A 21,878-nucleotide genomic window follows, 5' to 3' on the forward strand; every position below is an offset into this window, starting at 1 on the left:
AATGTGATTCCGGAGAGGAGACATTTTTGGGGGGCATTTCTGTTGCCTATGTAGTAATGATTCATCCAAACAATATCCAAATGCACATATTACTCCCATTTCGTCAGTGCTGTGTCAGCTTTTACATACCCTCCACCCCCTTCTCCCCCTCCCTCCCTGTCTTTGCCGTACGACCTCCGTTACTGGGTCACGACCTCTATTATAGGGTCACAGAGATAATTATGTAGCTCGTGATGAAGCACAACAGTGTGAATATTCATCAGGGAGAGAGTTGCACAATTCTGTTTATCCATCAGTGCGTTTTTCTCTCACGTGCACCTTCGCTGAGACTGATTCATCTCAGCACAAACAGTAAACACCAGCAGCTCAGGCTCTTTCTTGGAAATACTATGTTTTGAAACTTTATGCTTATTCTGACATGAACCAGCCAGAGTGGTGGCTCTCTAAACATCTCAGAGAATGATTTAACTCAATTGAGCATCTACAAGGGGGTTACACTTATAAAACGCTAGAAGGAGACAAGCTAGAACAGGGTTATTTTTAGCTGCTGTTCCATATACAACATGTTCCTCCAGACACTAAGATGCTCCGGGGTCATTCTCAGTGTTTATACAGTCTCCTATGGAAAGCTCATGTCTTAGACTGAGCTTTACTGGACCCTCAGAGGAGTTTTGAGGATGTGTCGTAGGCATGAAGGTTAAATTTACAAAAATCAACAAATACCCATAAATTGATTCATGAGCTTTTATACTGTACCTAATGATCACCACGGCAGGTGTTATCTGTCTAATGAGACGTGGTTTATGACATATTTACAGGCCTATTAGTGTTTCAGCAGATGGTTCAGGTTATTAACAGAAGCTCTGTCTGTCCTTGAATGTTCAGTTATTTGAACTTAAAGGAAGTGAGTTTCATTTCAAACAAACTGGGACCTTCCTTTCTAAAGGATATTTGATGACTCAATAACATGTCGGATGATAAAATTATAAATTCACTTTCAATTATGAACATTTTTTTTAGAGGTGACACAATCAAAGGAAAATGAATTTACAACTGTATGAAAATCAATTTACTGTTTGAGAATTATTTAAGTGCTTCACAAACTTCTGATCATATGTGAAAGTAAATTGAATATGTTTGGGTTCTGGACTAATGGTTGGATTAAAAAGCAGCAGTTTGAAGATGTCCCAGTGGCTTCTGGGAAGTTTGTATGGACAAAACGAACAATAGATTTATATAAAAAAAGAAGAATGGGCAGATTAACTGATAAAGAAAACAATCTTTGCACAGCTAATCCATCACTGAAAGAATCGATTTTCTCTCAGCTTTTCTGCCATGTCATGAGAAATAATCACATTAGGCTTCTAGATAGTGATTTCTTTCATTGTTTAGTGATAATTGTTTTTGACAAACAACAATGACAAACGACCATCACGAGTTTCCAGAGAAAAAAAGTGATGTGTGTTAATTTTCTGTTTTGTCTGAGTATAAATAAAAGCAGCAAAAGACTGCGGAGACGTGAGGTAGAGACAGACGGAGAGAGAGCGCCACTGAGTCTGGATCACATCAGTGAGTTCAGGAAAAAATCTGTTGATTCATCATGAGTTTTCAGTCCTGCTTTTTCCTGACTAGATTATTCAGAGCTACTGAGACTTGAAAATATTCACAACACATGGAGGAAATCTCTGTAGTGTAAGAAGTTGAGTAATATTTTATCCCCAGTATACTGAGGAATGTCCTGCACATACAACCTGTCAGCTTCCTCTTGCCTCCATTTTATTTTGGGGGGGTGTCAAAACAATCAAAGCAGCGACTCCTTTTACTTTTTTCTTTCCTGTTACATCACCACCACGTGATGTGTCTCCCAGGACGGTCCTGTCCTGTCCTGTCCTTTCCTCTCTGTCTCTTCTCCTGGAGTCATGTTTAAACAAAGTAACATTCATACATGAGTGGGTTTCCATGGCCACAAGGCCTCAGGATTATCTGAGCCATAGCCCACCATGGTGTGATGGGTAGGAAAAAGCCCAAAGGCGCGCACAGATGCTCTCGTGCTACTAGTGTAGCCTTGCTGATAGCCTTACGGGCTAATACTTTGAGACTATGTCTAAAACAAAAAAAAAAAAAAGGGGGAGAAAGATTCACTTGACAGAAGTGCTTAAGGCCTAACTTTAAATAGCTGTGTGCTGTTTCTGTTTTTCTTACTTTCTATTTATTATTGGATTGGGGCTCGGCTGCGCGGGACCGTCTTGAATGCAGTAAGGAGCAAAGGGATCTGAGGCTCTCAGCTAAAGGAGCCTTAAGACAGACCGTTTACATAAAGATTAACTCAGATGAGGAACGTGTTTGTTCTGAGAATGATAATGACTTAGTGATTGTATGCGCAGGCTGTAGGGGAGAGCGGCAGCAGCAGCTTCCTCTGCTGGCACAAGGCGATTGTTTCTGGATCTCATCATCGCTCCTGTCTCCAGCCTGGTTTGGAAGCACAGGAGAAGTTACAACCCCTCAGCCTCAGCTGCACAGCTTCCCCTGAGGTCAGCGAACCTGTCTCAAGGTCTGACCTGGTGGTTTGGGCCTGTCACTAAATATTCACTTTGCCTTTAAGTTGTAGACTTCAGTGCTGGTTGATAAGCGTGGATTAATATTACAGCAGAAAGAGGTCAGACAAAATTAAAAATGCAATCTGATCAATCTGAAGAAGAAGCTGATGAACATGCTGCACACGTGGCGAGGAGGTTTCCACACGACAGCAGGACACAGTAAAGTAAAGTAAAGCTGGTCCCTTTGAGAAGATGTGCAGCCTGTCTCTTCTTCTTCTTCTTCTTCTTCATCTAACAGCTCGCTGTGGCAAAAACTCAAAAATGAACTGCTGCTGAAAATGACTGTTGTCTTGTTTTTTAGACACGTTGAACACGTTGAATGTGAAGCAGCAGGATGTGTGGTTTGCAGTAGCACCTGCAGTGATTCAATACAGCTCTGACACAGTGTAAAGAAAACAGTGAGGCTCTTGTCAGTGAGATAAGATTGTTATGGATTACGTGCATGCGTGGACTCTGAGCTAAAACTTAGAGAAGATTTTTCCATCTTCCATTATATACTGCTGTTTACTTAATCTCTTATTATAACAGAAGTCTCACAGAGCTCTGAACAAAAAGAGCTCTGTGTGTATCTTGATGTTGGCAAATGTAAGCAGAGCACTGTGTGGTCTTAAATATGATGTAGGAGACTTCATTAGGTTGTTGTATACACCGCGCGCCTCGGCTGTGAGGCGGCCTGAAGGATTTGCCTCGGGCAACAACGGATTTATGGAGTCCATACTCTCAGCTCAGAGAACGTGCGGTATATCTTCAGGCAATCCTTAATCAGACGTCGCTTTTTCTAGCATTTCTTTCTGTACGTGACAAGGTTGGCTTGTAATGCAATTTCTAAAAGCTGATCATAAAAATCTGATTTTGTTAACGTTACATTATGTCCACACTCGGGCCTCAAAGTAGCTCTCGTGCAGTCGCCGTGGTTATTTAATCCGTTTTTTCGCTCTGTTTTTTCTCCTATTCTTTCTGCTCGTTCGCTCGATGCTGGATGGCATGGAGACTGTGTTGATGATAGTGTGAGCCAGGCTTCTTTTAGATTCACTACTTACAAGTGTGAGCAAAATCCAATTTTTGTACAACCAGACCTGTCAGTTGACATGGCAAGCAAGATTGGATGATTAAAGTTGCATTGGAACAAGTGTATCCGTAGGCGAGAACATATTGCTGGGAAATGGGCTCTTTTTGTTCTCCAGTCATTCGGCATGTTTCCTCCTCAGCTCCTCCAGCCCCCTTGTGCCTTTTCAGCCTTTTCTTTCCTCCTCTTTTTCTGCATCCTTTAAGGGTTTTGTAGGAAATCTGATTGCTCAGTTCCGTTTACATTCACTCGCCATCTGCTGAATTTGGCTGCAACTGTGAATCAATTCTCAATGCTGGCAGCTTTGCATTGACTTTGCCTCCTCTGTTTCTTTGTGTCTCCGTTTCATCTCCTCCTGGTCTCTGGCGTGTTTTGATCTATAAGCACTAAACAAAACGCCAGTCCGACCCAGAGCTCACGCAGACGACACCGACATAAAAGAACAGGTCCGGGCATCTTTCATGGACTAAGAGCAAAAAAAAAAAAAATTGCAGCGGACATTTTAACTTGTCGTAATAAAAAACACGGTTGTTACCAGTGACATTAATGATGATGTTTTTCATCTACAATACACCAGCGTACAAAGGTCTGTCTCCCAAAAATTCTGTTTACACACAATTAAACCACAAAAGCAAATCTTAAAAGCTTTGAAGCTGCTTGCTAAACTCATAAGTAACCATAACCAGGAAGTGTTTTAGTCTATTTTACTTTGCAGCATTTTCCTGTGCGATTCAGCCACAACTCAGAATCCTATTGTTATAAATGGAAGATAAAGAGGTTTAAAATTAGAGCTACCGCCGCCCACTGTTATCAGTTTACCTCTGCACTCTCAGCCATTAATCTCTCATTTATAGTGACATGTATCTAGATCTGGTGCTTCCCTGTGAAGCACTTCATTGAATTCAGGCTGAACTCAGACTATCATCGTCTGAGAAACCTTGGCCCCTTCCTGCAGCTGGGATCTTCTCTCCGCCCACTTTGCTCCTTGAGGCGAGCGCAGTGTCGGCCGAGTGATAGTGTCCATGGTGCAGTCAGATGAAAGTGGATGATGGCTGATGAATGCTTTGCACTGACTGACTTATTACCCAGATATTAAAGTAGAATAGCTCGGGGGATCCTTGTCCCCTGTCATTCGTGGCACAGCCATGGCCCGATATAAATATGAATGATGTCCTGTGGTTCTATCTGAAGAAACAGGGTCAGGGCCGGTGTCTGCCAACACATTTGTATGTTTTTCTGATTGGGTGTCCCACAAGCGGCAGGATTTGCTGAAGTATCCTTGAGCGAGATGCTTAACCCCAACCAGCTCCCAGCAGATGGTGAACTCAAGGCAATAAATTGCTCTTTTAAAAAGAGAAAATGTTGTACAGAGATCTTTGTGTTCTCCACTCTGAGATGTGCATGGTGTACTGTACATCCCACAAACTCTGATGTGGAGAAGCCTGTTCTTCCCGCAGGGGACAGGGAGAAACCTCCATACTAAACTGGACTCTGGGTCGGCGGCTGTCTGCGTTGACCGTTGGGTTCTTGGCACAAACCCAAACTCTGGGTTTTTTAATTACAGGTTTATTTTAACAAAAATAGCTGGCAAAATAGCTGGCAGCAGACCTCTCGATCTGCAGACCACACACCACAGGTGGACAAGAGTACTGGTGTTCACTGAATTATTCATGTCAACAGGGAGACTCAGTTGCAGATTATCAAGGGTTCATGTCAACAGCTTAACCCAAATAAAATCCTTAATTAGAATATGGAGTTGTAAGGGTGTGTGTGTGTGTGTGTGTGTGTGTGTGTGTGTGTGTGTGTGTGTGTGTGTGTGGTGTGTGTGTGTGTGTGTGTGTGTGTGCATGCGTGTGTGAGTGCATGTGTGAGTGCATGTGTGTGCGCGTGTGTGTGTGCGCGTTATTGCACACACACGTTCATGCCAACATCAGCCCACAGTGAACAGACATCCCTCCTCCTCCCTCCGCACGAGCTCAGCCAAAATCATCTTCTCAGCGTTCAGTCACTGTGATGGCAAGGATGTCTCTACTTATCTGGAGTAAACAAATTCAACTGCGGCTGGCAGTGGCATTTGGCCTCGGTGTGCTCTCAGTCCTGGCAGAATAAATGTATGTGTGTGTGTGTGTGTGTGTGTGTGTGTGTGTGTGTGGAGCTGCTGCCATTGGATGCAGCAACGTGAAACTCAGATCCTGAAGTTAACTGTCGCTCCTCTAAGATTTTAAACAGCCCGCTGCCGCAGGGCGAAAGCCACATTTCATTAGACAAAGCCAATTAATTTCTGCAGGAAGCCATGCGTGTTGCTAACTGATTGACTCATCGTCACACCCTGAATAGATGTCCACGACTCATGATGCTCTAAGTGCCAATTTCACGCTAGCTAAAGGGGTGGAAGTCGAGCTATTAGCTTGTTTAAAGTGAAATGTCAGGTGCGAAGAAAGAGATGGCTTTAATGGGACAGCTGTTAATCAGTCACTCATTAGTGTTGTTGCATTGAATTACATCCTCAGGGACCTGTTTGCGATTTACCTTCTATTAATACCTCCCTTAAAGTCTGCCCGTCATCTGTATGGCGAGCGCTGACAGAACAGAGGGGGGTGAGCGAAGTTGGCAGGTCTCAGGTCTGCTTTGGCCTGAGACAATGAGCCTCACAGTGAAGCCGGGCTTCTGTACAGGAGCGGCCTAATGCTCTTATGTCCTCCTTCATCTCGTTCCCTCTGTCCTGCTTTACCTCGCTTAACCCATTTGTCTTTTTGCCATGCGTCCCCAGCTTCTCTCCTCTCAGGTCAATCTGAGCTCAGAGAACCATTATTCACGGTCACTCATAAATCTCCACTCTAATCAGCTCCTGTACACATCGGATGGCAGGGAAGTACCTCCCCAAGCACAGGAAATCAATCTCATCAATAAGTGAAGAACTTTGTGTGTGTGTGTGTGTTTGTGTGTGTGTAAGGTAATTGACCCTTGTGCTGAAGTCTGTAAATCTTTCTACCCTGTTAGAGGGTCATTCCTGCCTTTCCCTGCTTGTTACCAGCTTATTTCACATCAGTGCTGCGTTTCACTGAGAGCACCTGAAGTTCTGTGTGGATAAGAGCAAGATGATATGTGTGCGCTGGGCTACGTCTACACAAACACTGAAGAGATGTGATTTTTAACCCAGCACATATACTTGTGAGAGCTAAAATGAAATTAAACAGCATCATTTAACTCTCATTAGAAAAGCATGGTTTGCTCTAGAAACCCTGAAGCCAAAAAGACCAAACAGACATGAATTATATCTTATTTTTCTGTGCAGAGCTGAAGGCTGTGTTAACCCTTTCCTTCACTTTGGAGTGCTCCTCCAACATAAGAGCTCGTAGTAAAAATTTGATTGCCTCATCTGCATTGTTCATATCATTTGAAGCAAACACAAGAATGGAAAATATCTTTTTTTCTTATTGTGTTGGTTCATAGATGATAGATCATGACTGGTGAGTTGTTGCTAAAACATTATGGATAGACCTTGAAGCTGAAACTTCTCTGGTCCTGAGGGAGAGAAGGAGGAATAAACTATCACTTCAAGAGATGATTTCAATTTGAGGCGCCACTACATTTGCCATAAATGTGCAGCCAGAAGGGATAAAGTAAAGCTGTGTTTCAATTTCAATGACAAGTACAGCAACCTGCAGTGCACTTTAAGTACCTGGATGGGGCACTCAAAACAGTCAAGAGTGTAAAACGATGGACACTTCTCACCCTAAACGGTCGCCATCTCGGCTACATAGCGGAGGGTGAGGAACCACACATGTTTTTCCAAACTTGTGAAAATGGCGGCAGATGACGGAGGACACGTCATCAGTGCTGATGGTGGCCTAATGTCGTATGAAACAGGCTGCACACACAGGGAAGTAAAATCAGAGATAGTTGAGGAAGGAGACGACGCAACTTAGAATAATTTCCTGTGTCTGTGTCACATGGGTCTCGCCACTTCCCCTCCTCTTAGCTTAATAACACTATTATTGTTATTATTATTTAACTGCTAAATTTAACTGTTGGAGGGAAAAGAGAGCATTATTAGACTGATATGATCGTGGACTGGGTTGATGAGATATAAGCTAGCAGAAAAATCGAGCAGAAAAATCAGGCCCTAATTTGTACTGTATCTAGTGTTGTATTGTTGTGTTTTGTATTGTTGTATTGATTTGATGCGCAGCGATAAGGCCGTAATAACAGGAAAAACATATCCGTCTTTTCTTTCCCAAAAAACTGCAGACAGGTTATTCTGGATAAGGTTCGATATTTTTATTAGCTACTATCACATTTCATACCAGTTGCATAGCCCTGAATGAGCTAGCTCCTGCCGTTTTGCAATGTTCACTTAGGAGACAGGAAGTGTGTACCACGTCATACCACTGGCTTTGCTTGTAATGCGTCATCTTTGTTAAAGAGTATCTTTGGTAGATTGTTAATTTTTAAGTCAAGCCAGTGGAAATTTTGGCAGGCGACAATTGCGGTCACTTGTTGCCACCATCATTTCTGATTAGTGCACAACGGCAGTGTTTATACATATACAGTATACTGTATACTGTGTACTACATATCACTGTACTAACACTAATATTGAATTGAGATACAGCATAACAGTAAAAGTGTAGTATAGAAAAATACACACACACACACACACACACACACACACACACACACACACACACACACACACACCTCCACACCCTCAAACTTCTCCCACACTGGTTCTAAATTACAGTTTTGTTTTGAGTGGATCACTCTGAGTCGTCTGTTACACCCGAGTCTTTGTTTGGCAGCGACCGTCTCTTCTCTGTTTGCTTCTCAATGGCTGCTGCCATGGACACTCCAAACAGAGCTGTGTGCACATAAACACCAGTCCCAGAGCAAAGCTGCAGCCTCCTGACTGCGGTGCAGGACGAGGTAGAAGTTGTGCTCGTCTTTATGTGTTACAGTCTCAGGGGGCGTCTGGAGTCGAACCAGGAAGCTCTTGAGCTGCTGTTAAATGCTTTTCTCTTAAACTATCTCAGAAAGTGGTTGAACTGTTTTTTGGAGGGGCCTTACACAGAGCTCGTACAACACAGAAATCCAAACACTGTTCTCATCATTACACGGAATAATTTTCTATTATCCATTAATGGAGCATTACTTACCATCTAAACCCTGAGTAGGCAGGTGCAAGACAATGCTCTGTACCCTTCTGAGGTTTTATAAAATTGACTGATTGACTAGTCAAGCAACAGAAAATTACACTGCAACTATTTTGATAATCAGTTAATAGTTTATGTCATTTTTTCAGGCAAAAATGCCAAACATTCAGTGTTTCCAGCTGGTTTTCTATGACTTATTTGACAATGCACTGAATGTGTTTGAGGTTCAAACAACAGATGTCACTTTAGGAAACTCTGATGGGTAATTTCTCACTATTTTCTGACATTTTATTTACCAAATAATTCATCAATAAAATAACTGACACATTAAAGCATAATGGAAATACTCATTAGCTGCAGCCCCATATTATATGTTGTAATCAAGGTCAAATCTGAATCCCAACATCTTTCAAAAACCAGCTTTTCTCACCAGCAGTGATGGTTTGGTTGTGCAGAGTAGCTGGTTTCTGGCCCACAGGCATCGTACTGTATATACATGACCTCCAACTCTACATGGAATGAACCATTATTCACATCCAGAGGCATGTGGTGTATGTGATGTGTAAAGAGCGAGTGTCTGTCCTTACGGTCGGTGATGGATGATGATGATGAGGAGGAGGGGGAGGTTTTGGAGAGGGGCGGAGGGCAAGTGGAGAACAGTAGCGAGAGCAGAGGCAGTGAGGTTAGCGGAAGGGTGAGGGTGTGTGTTGGGATTTGTGGGGGCGGGGTAAAGCAAGGGCCCACAGGGGAGGAAGGTGGGGGATGGTGAGGGACCGGGGGATACTAGTGAGCCGAGCCCACTTCCCTGCCCCCCCCCCCCCCCCCTTTCAGATATTATAATACCTCTACACTGTGAGCTGGCTTGTGAGCAGCTCCATTTTCTGCCCTCAGTGCCAGACTGTGAGCTGGGATGTTGCATGAGAGCTTTGTCTCTGCTCAGAGCTCAGTGCCATGGGCTGAATCAGGGCACTCCATTCATGCACTCTCTCTGATTTTGTCTCATTAGACTGTGGGCGCCATGCGTGTTTAGTGTGTTCCTCTGCGTGTTTATGTGTATATGCATGACTGTTTGTTTCTATAGAGTGTGAGAATTGATTGCTTCGCTTGCAGGGTTTTCCTCTGTAACATATGTGTGCATCAGGCGCAGGTCAGCATCTGTATCCATGGTGTTTTTTCTGTCTTTTTTTTATGCTCTGTGGGGCGGAGAGAGGATGACAAAGGATAAGACCTCATATCAGGGAAGGAGGGAGGGGGCTGGACTACTATCTCCAAATTCAGTCAAGATTTTCCCGCCCTGAGGCCGGTTGTGAAACCGACACACGCTTTGATGCCTGCGTTACGCCTCGTCCTTAAAAAGCTCCTAACGGTGCGACCCTTGTTTTAGAGCCCGCTTCGAATCCTTGACCTGGAAACGTGGTTTTTGTTTTCACTTCGTACAAATGTTGAATTGTAACATACAGAGGGGAATGAGTGAGTTTAAAACGCACCATCAGCGCTACCCTCTGCGTCATCTCTCATCACCATTCTGCTCTTTGTATCTATCAGTCTTTCAGACAGCAGAATGGCCCCTACAGTGTAGACTGAGGCTGAAAGCTGCAGCTGCTGCACACACTGAGCAGAGGCTGGGGACAGCACTCCCCCTGCCCCTCTACACACACACACACACACACACACTCACACACACATACACACACTAACACACTCACACACACAGAGGGAGAGGGCTGCTCCTCCCTGTTTGTCTGATGTTTTGCTTTGCTTTAATAGCAAGACTGATGCCATTTAAATCTTTCGCTTCAATTCACTCAATGCAAATCCAGCTGCATAAGTGGGTTACCGAAGTCCTTTACTGACACATAGACGAGGACAGTGAAAGCAGCAGGCCAATACAGGCAGCTCAACCTCTCTTAGCTTAATGTCAGATTTTCTAACTGATACATTAACCAAACATGAAAGAGCTCCCAAAAAAATTCAGCTCTTTTGAAGGTTGCTGTAATTTGCATTTTTTTAACATACAGCTAAAATTACAAAACTCTGAATTAGCATTTAAAAAATGCATGTGCACGCATGTTTGCACCCAGAATTTCAATTAAGATTCTTCTGAACGTTTCATGTGACATTGTAAAAGAGCATAGACGGGGTTGTGTGTAATTGGTGATTGTTATCACGTACATTTTTTTCATGCTTTTACTTATTATTTTAATAAGTGACTAAATACTTTATTCTTCAATTGCACTTCATTTAGTTGATGATATTTGATTTGAAGTGCTACAGATACAGAAGACTTTTTATAGAAAACATAGAGGAACATTTTAGAATATGATGCATTACTAAACAGTAAATAAAAAAGAAAATACATTTATAGTAGTAGCTATAATATAATAATATATAGTAGTATAATGTATACTATGCTTTATATTCCTGTGTACAAACTTCGACGATGAGAGACTCAGATGAGTTGGAAATAATTTAAGCACAGTTAAATTAATTGCTACTTAAAATATCAGAGTTAACCAACCATGCTAAGTTTGTTCAAATAATTATGGCAACTTTTAAGTAACTACTGAAAATGTCTGCTTGTTTGTTCATTTGTATATTTGTTTATTTATTTACTAGATGATTTACTTCCTCTTTGTTGTAGTGTATTTGAGTTTTTACAGGGATCACTGTGAAATAAAGAAAAGTCTAAAGTACAAAACGATTAGATAAATAATGAATTAAAACCTACTATGAATTAGTATGTAGGTGTAGATTTAGAACATATTACATGTGTGCATGTATGTTTCACAACATGCAAAAGTGGTTTTTAATTACACATATAACATAATTTTTCATAACAAATATGTGTGACATGAGTTAATATCATTAGATACTAAACATTACTGAATGCTTTTTGTTTATTTGGTTGTTTATGATAAGGCCGTGGAACCCCACATGTTGTGGAGGACATCACAGAGGACGAGCTCCAACTGGTCACAGACAACACGACTTATAAAGTCTACAACATAACTAGTATTTATGGCTCCATACGAAGCCATAAAGATGCACCAACATGCTACCACTTTCCATGTGTGCACACATATTAAATCCACTTTTAACACCCATCCCCCATTTGACAGCGTAAACAGATAGTTGGCAATAATTTTGGAACCAGCTGCCATATTTATACATCTTTGGGATGTTATTTAAAGACGCCGTCCTCTACTTCATCCGTCTTTCCTCTGACCGGCTTTTCAGCTCCTGCGGTATTAAAGATATGCTGCCGTAAATTAAGTCATCCCTAATCCCGTATGTGCTGTACTCTGACGACGCCTCATCAAGGTGAAAGTGCTGTATGATTTGTTGGATATTATTAGCATGGTAATAGGGTCTTAGAAGAGACGGAATGAGAGGGAGCGGCACACGGTGTGCATCCAGGTGTGTGATATTTAGCAGCAGCAGTTGCCTCAGGAGCAGATCTGTCAGACAAGTGAACACACACTGTAATGAAGGACTGGCCACTTCCCTGCAGAATGTGAATAATATGAATAAGAATAACGCACATGTACAGTAGTTTTCAACGCACACACACATAAACACACACATTCAGAGGTTTACACAAACATAAACACACACACACACACACACACACACATTTCCTCTGCCCTCCCACCCTGTCACCGAAGGCAAAGGTGCTCTGCACATGCACATGCATATGCAGACACACACACACACACATCCACACGTCGAATATGCTCCATCCCAGCCTGAAGACACAACAAGAAACATCTAATTCTGAGTCACTCTCAGTCTGACTCACACACAGGCCCATGTACAAACACACACACACATATATACACACAGACTCAACCATACAGCAGCTTTTTCCCCCTGGAGCACTTTGCTTTACCACTGCCCTTTAACTTGGTTACAGGGACAGATTTGAAATCTAATTCATTATATATCATTCATTCAGTCAATACATCATGCACACACACACAAACACACACACACACATGCAAACACACACAGACACACACACACTAACACGTGACTTCATTCACACACAGTCCCTCAGACACCTCCTCTTTCAGCCCTCCCTCCCTCAGCTCCTTCCTCCCTCATCCTCCCCTTCCTCCATCTTTCTCTAATGAGTCTCTGAGTTCACAGGTGAGCCTGAGGAGGTGGTAGCTGTGCGCTCCCATGTGTAGTGTGTGTGTGTGTGTGTGTGTCTGTCTGTCTCGGCATGGATGATTATGTATGATAACGTACACATGCCCGCAGAGATGCCCAAGTGTCGGTTGACCTCAGGTTAACTCGTCTCCTCCGTGCTAATTAGAGATGAGAATCTTAAAGCTGATGAGTTTTTATGGCAAAGCGTGAGATGAAGTGCGGCTCGGTCTCGCTGAAGTCCATGTGATGGAGATGCATGAATCTTTCAATAATGTGAGTCCACAGCTTTACCGAGTCAAAGAACATTTGTAGTCTGGTGCAAAGGGGGTTCAAAAGAAAAGGTTAGGCAAATGAATTAAACTCTGCCACTCACCTTCACCCCTTTGGTCCAAGGCAGAGTGTAACAACTCTACTTTTCAAAATATTATTATTGAATAGTTGAAGGTTGTAAAAAATATTGTTTACACACACAGATACAACAGACACGTGAGAAATACAACTATAATACAGTCTATTTACTAATTTAAACTTAAACATTGAACAACTTTTAACTGCGTACGCCTGTAAATCACAAAACCACATCAGCACTTTCAACTGGTTTTCCTCGGCTTGTCTCTTCATAACATATAAATAAAGTTTATGGTAGTGTAAATAAAACCGGTTCAGTATATTCACCAATGAACAGACTGGCTCCAGATTTAAGTCAAACATTTCAGAGTAGATAAATACAAACGTGGATAGTATTCCACATATGGATTCCCAGCTACGATTGTGCTGTATATAATGCGTGATGTCAACAGAGGGGGAACGGAGAGTGTAAAAGTGGCCCACTCTGTCTGCAGCCAAGTGTTCAACCACTGAGCTTTAATCACACGCGCCTAACAGGCGCTGTAAGATTACAGTGAGGTGGTGGGACGCAGTGCTTTTATAATTTCTTTGGGCAGCAAATTAAACCTAAAGACATAGTTATTTACGAACAAAGTGTAGCTGAGATCAAATGAGTCGTGCAACAACAGGATCAGGACTTACAGTAAGGCATGTGCATTATAGATCTTAACCTCCCCACAGAGCCGTAAGCCTCTTGTTGTTTGCTGCCATGTTGGCTTTGACCGAAGCTAGGTCACACGCGCAATGTCTATTTTAGCCGTAAACACAGGGGCCACTCAGAGTTGATGGAGGGAACTGTTGATCTGCAGCGGGATGACCTGCACCTACCGAAACACACATCTATCATTTCAGCTCTGTCTCACGCCGACACACGCACCACAGGGCCTCAGCTCAGCACCACAACAACACAGACATCCTTCAAGGAGGGGTTTACCTCCCCCTCTGAATTGCAAATATTTAACCGTTTGAAATGTGTGTGTTTACTCGTGAGCCTCTAAACGTCTCAGTGGGATGTTGTATGCGATAGTGAACCTCTTGTAGCTTGTAGAAGCTGTTGCCTCCGTTCACCTTGGGTTAATTCCAGACAAAAATCAACAAAGGTTTAATGTTTTGACGTCTCGCTATTAGTGAATTAATCAAATCTAATATTTATCAAGATGCAAAGGTAAGAACGTAAACTGATGAATATAATGCATTTTTAGAAAATACCTACACCAGAGTTCATGTTATCAATGTGATCTTGGTCAAAAGACTATGGACAAAAAATGTATTGATTTATTTACCAAAGGCATGAGTAAACAGATAAGACTAAACTGTTACCTGTTTCCCTGCGGTATTACATCAGTAGATTCTCAGGAGCAGGATTTCTGTAAACTGCACGAGATCGTTGTTTGTTTGTTCATTAGTGTGCAACACTATTTATAGAATGCATTGTTTATGATATGCTATCTATAGCCCCATTATCCATCTATCTATCCATCCATACATCACCCTGTGTGTTTAAGGGTCATTGCATGGACAAAACAGAAGAAAAAAATCTGCACAAAAATGCAGCATCGAGGGGGTATAGCTCAGTGGTAGAGCATTTGACTGCAGATCAAGAGGTCCCCAGTTCAACTCTGGGTGCCCCCTGTGCAAACTTTGTATGTCCATGATTCAACACACAGTGTGTTCAGTCATTATCCCTTTTATCTCAGTCTAATACGGAGGCTGGAATCTGAGTCCTCTACTGTAACATCTCAGCCACAAGTGTCAAACTGTGCATTTATGAGTTCTGAACATCTACAGGTTTTCTCTTCCAGCCGGACACCACGCACAACACTGCAGTTAAATGCTCTACACACAAAGTGTACTGAACCATTATGCTGCTTCTGTCAGCCTAAGAGCACTGATGATGTTTTTCTATCATCCCTCATGCTGAAGCTGGAATGAAACTAGCAGGAATCTGAGTCCTGACACTGAGACTGAGAACCACTGGCATACAACACAGACCATGCTGTAACATCTCAGCCACAGGTGTCAAACTGTACAATAGTCAGTTATGAAAATCTACAGGTCTTCCGTCCCAGGCGGACACAGAAAAAAGAGCTCTCTATAAAGCATTTCTTTTCTTGTGTTTATGCCTTTATTCTGGCTCTATGTAAAAACACCCCACGGAAAGGAGACGACAATTACATCCATTGTTGCTCCTCCAAACCATTTTCAGAAAAGCACAGACTTATGTGTTCACAGGGGGCACCCAGAGTTGAACTGGGGACCTCTTGATCTGCAGTCAAATGCTCTGCCGCTGAGCTATACCCCCTTGTTCAGTTGATGTGTCATTGTTTGAATTTCTCTTAAACAAAAGCACCTAGCCCACCATGACAAACTATATTTCCTACCTGCTCTCTCTCTAAAGTATTTAATAATGCATTTCCCTCGTCTGTGTATCTTGACCTTAATGATTCTGTGTTGTCAGACAACTTCACCTATAGTGGACGTTATCCACTTCAGGTCAACTAATTTCTTCCACACTTATTATAACAAATGGTTGTCTATAATTGAGGGCTTTTTCAGCATGAAATGATAAAAGACTATAAGGGTGACTGTACTGTAGATTTCAATGAGCCTTAAAGGAAGATTACAATCTCTCTAATTTACCATCCATCCATTTTCTTCTGCTTATCCGGGGTTGGGTCGTGGTGGCAGCGGGCTAAGCAGGAGGTTCCAGCCATCCCTCTCCCCGGCAACATTTTCCAGCTCCTCTTGGGGGATCCCGAGGCGCTCCCAGGCCAGATGGGATATGTAATCCCTCCAGCAAGTTCTGGGTCTACCCCGGGGTCTTCTCCTAGTTAGACATGCCCAAAAAACCGTGACGTGAAGGAGCAACAGTTCTACTCTGTGATCCTCCTAATCTGTGAGGCTGAGCCCAAACACCCTACAGAGGAAACTAATTTCGGCGCGATTTAATTCTTTTGGTCACTAACTAGATCTCATGACCATTGTGGATCGACTAGTAAATCGAGAGCTTTGCCTTTCAGCTCAGCTCCCTCTTCACCAAAACGGTCCAGTATAACAACTGCATTATTGCTGACCTCGCACCAAGCTGCCTGTCCATCTTGCACTCCATTTTACCGTCACTCGTCACAGTCTGATGAAGCCAACAAAACCACACCATCTACAGAGAGCAGAGACGCAATTCTGAGGTTCCCAAACCGACACTCTCCGCCTGTGCCTTGAGATCCTGTCCATGAACAGGAACAGGATCGGAGACCAGGGCACCACAGTTGAACTGGGGACTGCTTGATCTTCAGTAAAACGCCCTGCCACTGAGCTATACCCCCTACAGACATGTGAATGTACATACAGATCATAGCATTTTGGCCAAAGGTTTAGGCTGCACAAGAGCATTGACAGAAATAGAACAAAGAGATCTCAACAATTGTCCAAAGGTAGTGGGGGTATAGCTCAGTGGTAGAGCATTTGACTGCAGATCAAGAGGTCCCCAGTTCAACTCTGGGTGCCCCCTGTGCCGTCCTTATACCTCTATAAGTGAACACAGAACATGCTGTAACATCACAGGTGTCAAACTGTGCACTAGTGACACACAACACTGCAGGTAACAGTCCTAATAAGTTCTTCCTCTCTGGCTGAAGAGTTAATCAGCGGCTGCAGTTACTCGGATCAATACCCGTAAAAGTTTACATCAAGAACATTTAGATGAGCACTAAATTAAATGACACCCTGTTTAACCTGCGGTGAGCGCTTTCTACCATTATTGATTCACTGAAGGGGTTTTGTGCTGAGGTAATAGATTTTGCACATACTCCTCCATTTAAACAGAAGAAGAAGAGTGCATAATGAACCATAACAGCGTAAAACTATTCACTCAAAGCTAAACTTTGCTTTGCTCACAAGTGTCACCACTTCTCTTGTGTTCATGCCGTTATTCTGGCTCTGTATCCCAACAAAAACTGCCATATTTATTCTCTCCAAACCACTGTGACAAGCAGGGCTGATGTAGGTGTTCACAGGGAGCACCCAGAGTTGAACTGGGGACCTCTTGATCTGCAGTCAAATGCTCTACCACTGAGCTATACCCCCTTGCTTCCCCCTGTCTCGTTGTTTGATTTTCTCTTAAACAAAAGTGCCTAGCCCGCCATGACAAATTATAATCCCCCCTGCTCTCTCTAAAGTATTTAATACTGTGTTTTCATGTCCCTGTGAATCTTGACTCTGTCAGTATGATGATTCTGTGTCGTCTGACAACTTTACCTACATTGGTTACTATCCATTTAGGGTCTACCAATTTCTTCCAAATGTATTGTATTGGTTACCTATTATTAAGGGCTTTTTCAATTAAGCATGAAATGATGTGACTATAAGTGTGACCATACTGTAGACTTTAATGAGCCTCAAAGGAAGATTACAATCTCTTTAATTTACTAGGATAATGATATTCTAAAACTTTTTCATTAATTTCAACCACTTCTCCATGTAATCACTGAGCTGCAGACACATAGCTTTTAGATTTCTTTGTCCACAACATGATATTTCCCATAGAGGGCACCCAGATTTAAACTGGGGACCTCTTGATCTGCAGTCAAATGCTCTGCCACTGAGCTATACCCGCTCTACACAGCCCTGTGTAGATCCTGGCCCAACATGTAGGGTGATGTATATAGGGGCTAAAGATAGCCTATCATAAACAAAGCATACTAAGTATATTGTTGCACACTAATGAACAAGCAAACCAGCCAACCATCACAAGCTTAAATTGTCCTACTGAGCTCAAATTAATGTGCCAGCATGAAATAACACAGAATACAATTGACATGTAATAACAAATGCAACTCTAGACATCCATCTATCCATCAGATAAGACTTACTATACTATGATGTTTTTATTGCTTACCATGTTGTTATGGTGACTTACTATACTATGACATAGACACAGGCTTGTATATGGATGGTATTGTGCATTTTATGACTAAAGTATGAAACTTTCTGCAGTGTTTTCTATAAACCATGAAGTTAATTTTCAGACGTGGAGGCATTTCAGATGTGAGCTCTAGGACAGGACAGAGCCCCCTGGAGTAATGAGTGTGGTCCAGACCAAACTAGCGTGCTAGCTTCTGATTAGAAGGTCGCTGACTAGGTCGCTAATGTGCTAGCTAGTCATGTGATTCCATAGCACACACAGCAGAGGTTGCCAGTGTTTTTTAACAAGCTATAGCTATAACACCTGGAGATGGTGGAGTTTGCAGTCACCCTGCAAAATTGGTGCTCTAAGCAAAATAATGATGCATGGCCTCAACAGCAATTATGTATCTTTATGCAATTTTGGCAAAGATATGCATCATTATAATGGAGAAATGGGGCAAAAACTGGAAAAAATGAAACCTGAAATAAAACCTTGGGGTGTGTTGATTATATGCTGAAACTTTCATGCTTTAGCCATAAAATGCACAATTATTTTGCCTCCCTGCCCTACTACATCACTCTGTCTGCATACTGCATACATACCCATAGGTCATTGCATGGACAAAACAGAACAAAGTGATCTGCACAATTGTCCAAAGGTAGTGGGGGTATAGCTCAGTGGTAGAGCATTTGACTGCAGATCAAGAGGTCCCCAGTTCAACTCTGGGTGCCCCCTGTGCCGTCCTTATACCTCTATAAGTGAACACAGAACATGCTGTAACATCACAGGTGTCAAACTGTGCACTAGTGACACACAACACTGCAGGTAACAGTCCTAATAAGTTCTTCCTCTCTGGCTGAAGAGTTAATCAGCGGCTGCAGTTACTCGGATCAATACCCGTAAAAGTTTACATCAAGAACATTTAGATGAGCACTAAATTAAATGACACCCTGTTTAACCTGCGGTGAGCGCTTTCTACCATTATTGATTCACTGAAGGGGTTTTGTGCTGAGGTAATAGATTTTGCACATACTCCTCCATTTAAACAGAAGAAGAAGAGTGCATAATGAACCATAACAGCGTAAAACTATTCACTCAAAGCTAAACTTTGCTTTGCTCACAAGTGTCACCACTTCTCTTGTGTTCATGCCGTTATTCTGGCTCTGTATCCCAACAAAAACTGCCATATTTATTCTCTCCAAACCACTGTGACAAGCAGGGCTGATGTAGGTGTTCACAGGGAGCACCCAGAGTTGAACTGGGGACCTCTTGATCTGCAGTCAAATGCTCTACCACTGAGCTATACCCCCTTGCTTCCCCCTGTCTCGTTGTTTGATTTTCTCTTAAACAAAAGTGCCTAGCCCGCCATGACAAATTATAATCCCCCCTGCTCTCTCTAAAGTATTTAATACTGTGTTTTCATGTCCCTGTGAATCTTGACTCTGTCAGTATGATGATTCTGTGTCGTCTGACAACTTTACCTACATTGGTTACTATCCATTTAGGGTCTACCAATTTCTTCCAAATGTATTGTATTGGTTACCTATTATTAAGGGCTTTTTCAATTAAGCATGAAATGATGTGACTATAAGTGTGACCATACTGTAGACTTTAATGAGCCTCAAAGGAAGATTACAATCTCTTTAATTTACTAGGATAATGATATTCTAAAACTTTTTCATTAATTTCAACCACTTCTCCATGTAATCACTGAGCTGCAGACACATAGCTTTTAGATTTCTTTGTCCACAACATGATATTTCCCATAGAGGGCACCCAGATTTAAACTGGGGACCTCTTGATCTGCAGTCAAATGCTCTGCCACTGAGCTATACCCGCTCTGCACAGCCCTGTGTAGATCCTGGCCCAACATGTAGGGTGATGTATATAGGGGCTAAAGATAGCCTATCATAAACAAAGCATACTAAGTATATTGTTGCACACTAATGAACAAGCAAACCAGCCAACCATCACAAGCTTAAATTGTCCTACTGAGCTCAAATTAATGTGCCAGCATGAAATAACACAGAATACAATTGACATGTAATAACAAATGCAACTCTAGACATCCATCTATCCATCAGATAAGACTTACTATACTATGATGTTTTTATTGCTTACCATGTTGTTATGGTGACTTACTATACTATGACATAGACACAGGCTTGTATATGGATGGTATTGTGCATTTTATGACTAAAGTATGAAACTTTCTGCAGTGTTTTCTATAAACCATGAAGTTAATTTTCAGACGTGGAGGCATTTCAGATGTGAGCTCTAGGACAGGACAGAGCCCCCTGGAGTAATGAGTGTGGTCCAGACCAAACTAGCGTGCTAGCTTCTGATTAGAAGGTCGCTGACTAGGTCGCTAATGTGCTAGCTAGTCATGTGATTCCATAGCACACACAGCAGAGGTTGCCAGTGTTTTTTAACAAGCTATAGCTATAACACCTGGAGATGGTGGAGTTTGCAGTCACCCTGCAAAATTGGTGCTCTAAGCAAAATAATGATGCATGGCCTCAACAGCAATTATGTATCTTTATGCAATTTTGGCAAAGATATGCATCATTATAATGGAGAAATGGGGCAAAAACTGGAAAAAATGAAACCTGAAATAAAACCTTGGGGTGTGTTGATTATATGCTGAAACTTTCATGCTTTAGCCATAAAATGCACAATTATTTTGCCTCCCTGCCCTACTACATCACTCTGTCTGCATACTGCATACATACCCATAGGTCATTGCATGGACAAAACAGAACAAAGTGATCTGCACAATGTCCAAAGGTAGAGGGGGTATACCTCAGTGGTAGAGCATGTGGGTGTCCACAAATGCTATATGGCCATCCATCGACACAAAGTATATTCAGCCGTGTTTCTGTTAGCCTAAGAGCACTGATGATATTATTCTATCATCCCTCATGCTGAAGCTGGAATGAAACTAGCAGGAATCTGAGTCCTAACACTGAGACTGAGAACCACTGGCATACAACACAGACCATGCTGTAACATCTCAGCCACAGGTGTCAAACTGTACAATAGTCAGTTATGAAAATCTACAGGTCTTCCGTCCCAGGCGGACACAGAAAAAAGAGCTCTCTATAAAGCATTTATTTTCTTGTGTTTATGCATTTATTCTGGCTCTATGTAAAAATAGCCCACGGAAAGTAGACGTCAATTACATCCATCTTTGCTCTTCCAAACCATTTTCCGAAAAGCACAGACTTATGTGTTCACAGGGGGCACCCAGAGTTGAACTGGGGACCTCTTGATCTGCAGTCAAATGCTCTGCCGCTGAGCTATACCCCCTTGTTATTGCTTACATAGTTTAAAGAAAACTACAGAGACAAATATGACAAACTATAATTCCCTCCTGTCCTCTGCAAAGTATTCAACATTTTTTCATGTCTTGGTTTGTGTATCTTGACTCTGTTAGTATAATGATTCTATTACTATAGACTTTAATGACCCTTAAAGGAAGATCACAATCTTACCAAGGTAATGATATTCTACCATTTTTTGAATGAATTTGATCCACTTCTCCATAATATCATATGATCACTGAGCCTGTCTTCTATGCTAAGTGATAAATTGCTATGCACACTATTATAGTAACATGAT

General features: G+C 42.2%; 9 non-coding genes across 9 annotated transcripts; 3 read left to right on the forward strand and 6 right to left on the reverse strand.

Annotated features, from left to right (window-relative positions):
• The first annotated feature begins 14,914 nt into the window (after positions 1-14,914).
• Positions 14,915-14,986, forward strand: trnac-gca (transfer RNA cysteine (anticodon GCA)). The gene has a single exon. It is a non-coding gene; the product is annotated as a tRNA-Cys (tRNA).
• A 598-nt stretch (positions 14,987-15,584) lies between these two features.
• Positions 15,585-15,656, reverse strand: trnac-gca (transfer RNA cysteine (anticodon GCA)). Its single transcript has one exon. It is a non-coding gene; the product is annotated as a tRNA-Cys (tRNA).
• A 1,134-nt stretch (positions 15,657-16,790) lies between these two features.
• Positions 16,791-16,862, forward strand: trnac-gca (transfer RNA cysteine (anticodon GCA)). Its single transcript has one exon. It is a non-coding gene; the product is annotated as a tRNA-Cys (tRNA).
• Positions 16,863-17,365: 503 nt separating this feature from the next.
• Positions 17,366-17,437, reverse strand: trnac-gca (transfer RNA cysteine (anticodon GCA)). The gene has a single exon. It is a non-coding gene; the product is annotated as a tRNA-Cys (tRNA).
• A 457-nt stretch (positions 17,438-17,894) lies between these two features.
• On the reverse strand, positions 17,895-17,966 carry trnac-gca (transfer RNA cysteine (anticodon GCA)). The gene has a single exon. It is a non-coding gene; the product is annotated as a tRNA-Cys (tRNA).
• A 954-nt stretch (positions 17,967-18,920) lies between these two features.
• Positions 18,921-18,992, forward strand: trnac-gca (transfer RNA cysteine (anticodon GCA)). The gene has a single exon. It is a non-coding gene; the product is annotated as a tRNA-Cys (tRNA).
• Positions 18,993-19,495: 503 nt separating this feature from the next.
• Positions 19,496-19,567, reverse strand: trnac-gca (transfer RNA cysteine (anticodon GCA)). The gene has a single exon. It is a non-coding gene; the product is annotated as a tRNA-Cys (tRNA).
• Positions 19,568-20,024: 457 nt separating this feature from the next.
• On the reverse strand, positions 20,025-20,096 carry trnac-gca (transfer RNA cysteine (anticodon GCA)). Its single transcript has one exon. It is a non-coding gene; the product is annotated as a tRNA-Cys (tRNA).
• Positions 20,097-21,494: 1,398 nt separating this feature from the next.
• Positions 21,495-21,566, reverse strand: trnac-gca (transfer RNA cysteine (anticodon GCA)). The gene has a single exon. It is a non-coding gene; the product is annotated as a tRNA-Cys (tRNA).
• Positions 21,567-21,878: the final 312 nt, after the last annotated feature.

This window comes from Seriola aureovittata, chromosome 17 (genome assembly GCF_021018895.1).
Source record: "Seriola aureovittata isolate HTS-2021-v1 ecotype China chromosome 17, ASM2101889v1, whole genome shotgun sequence".
Lineage (NCBI taxonomy): Eukaryota > Metazoa > Chordata > Actinopteri > Carangiformes > Carangidae > Seriola > Seriola aureovittata.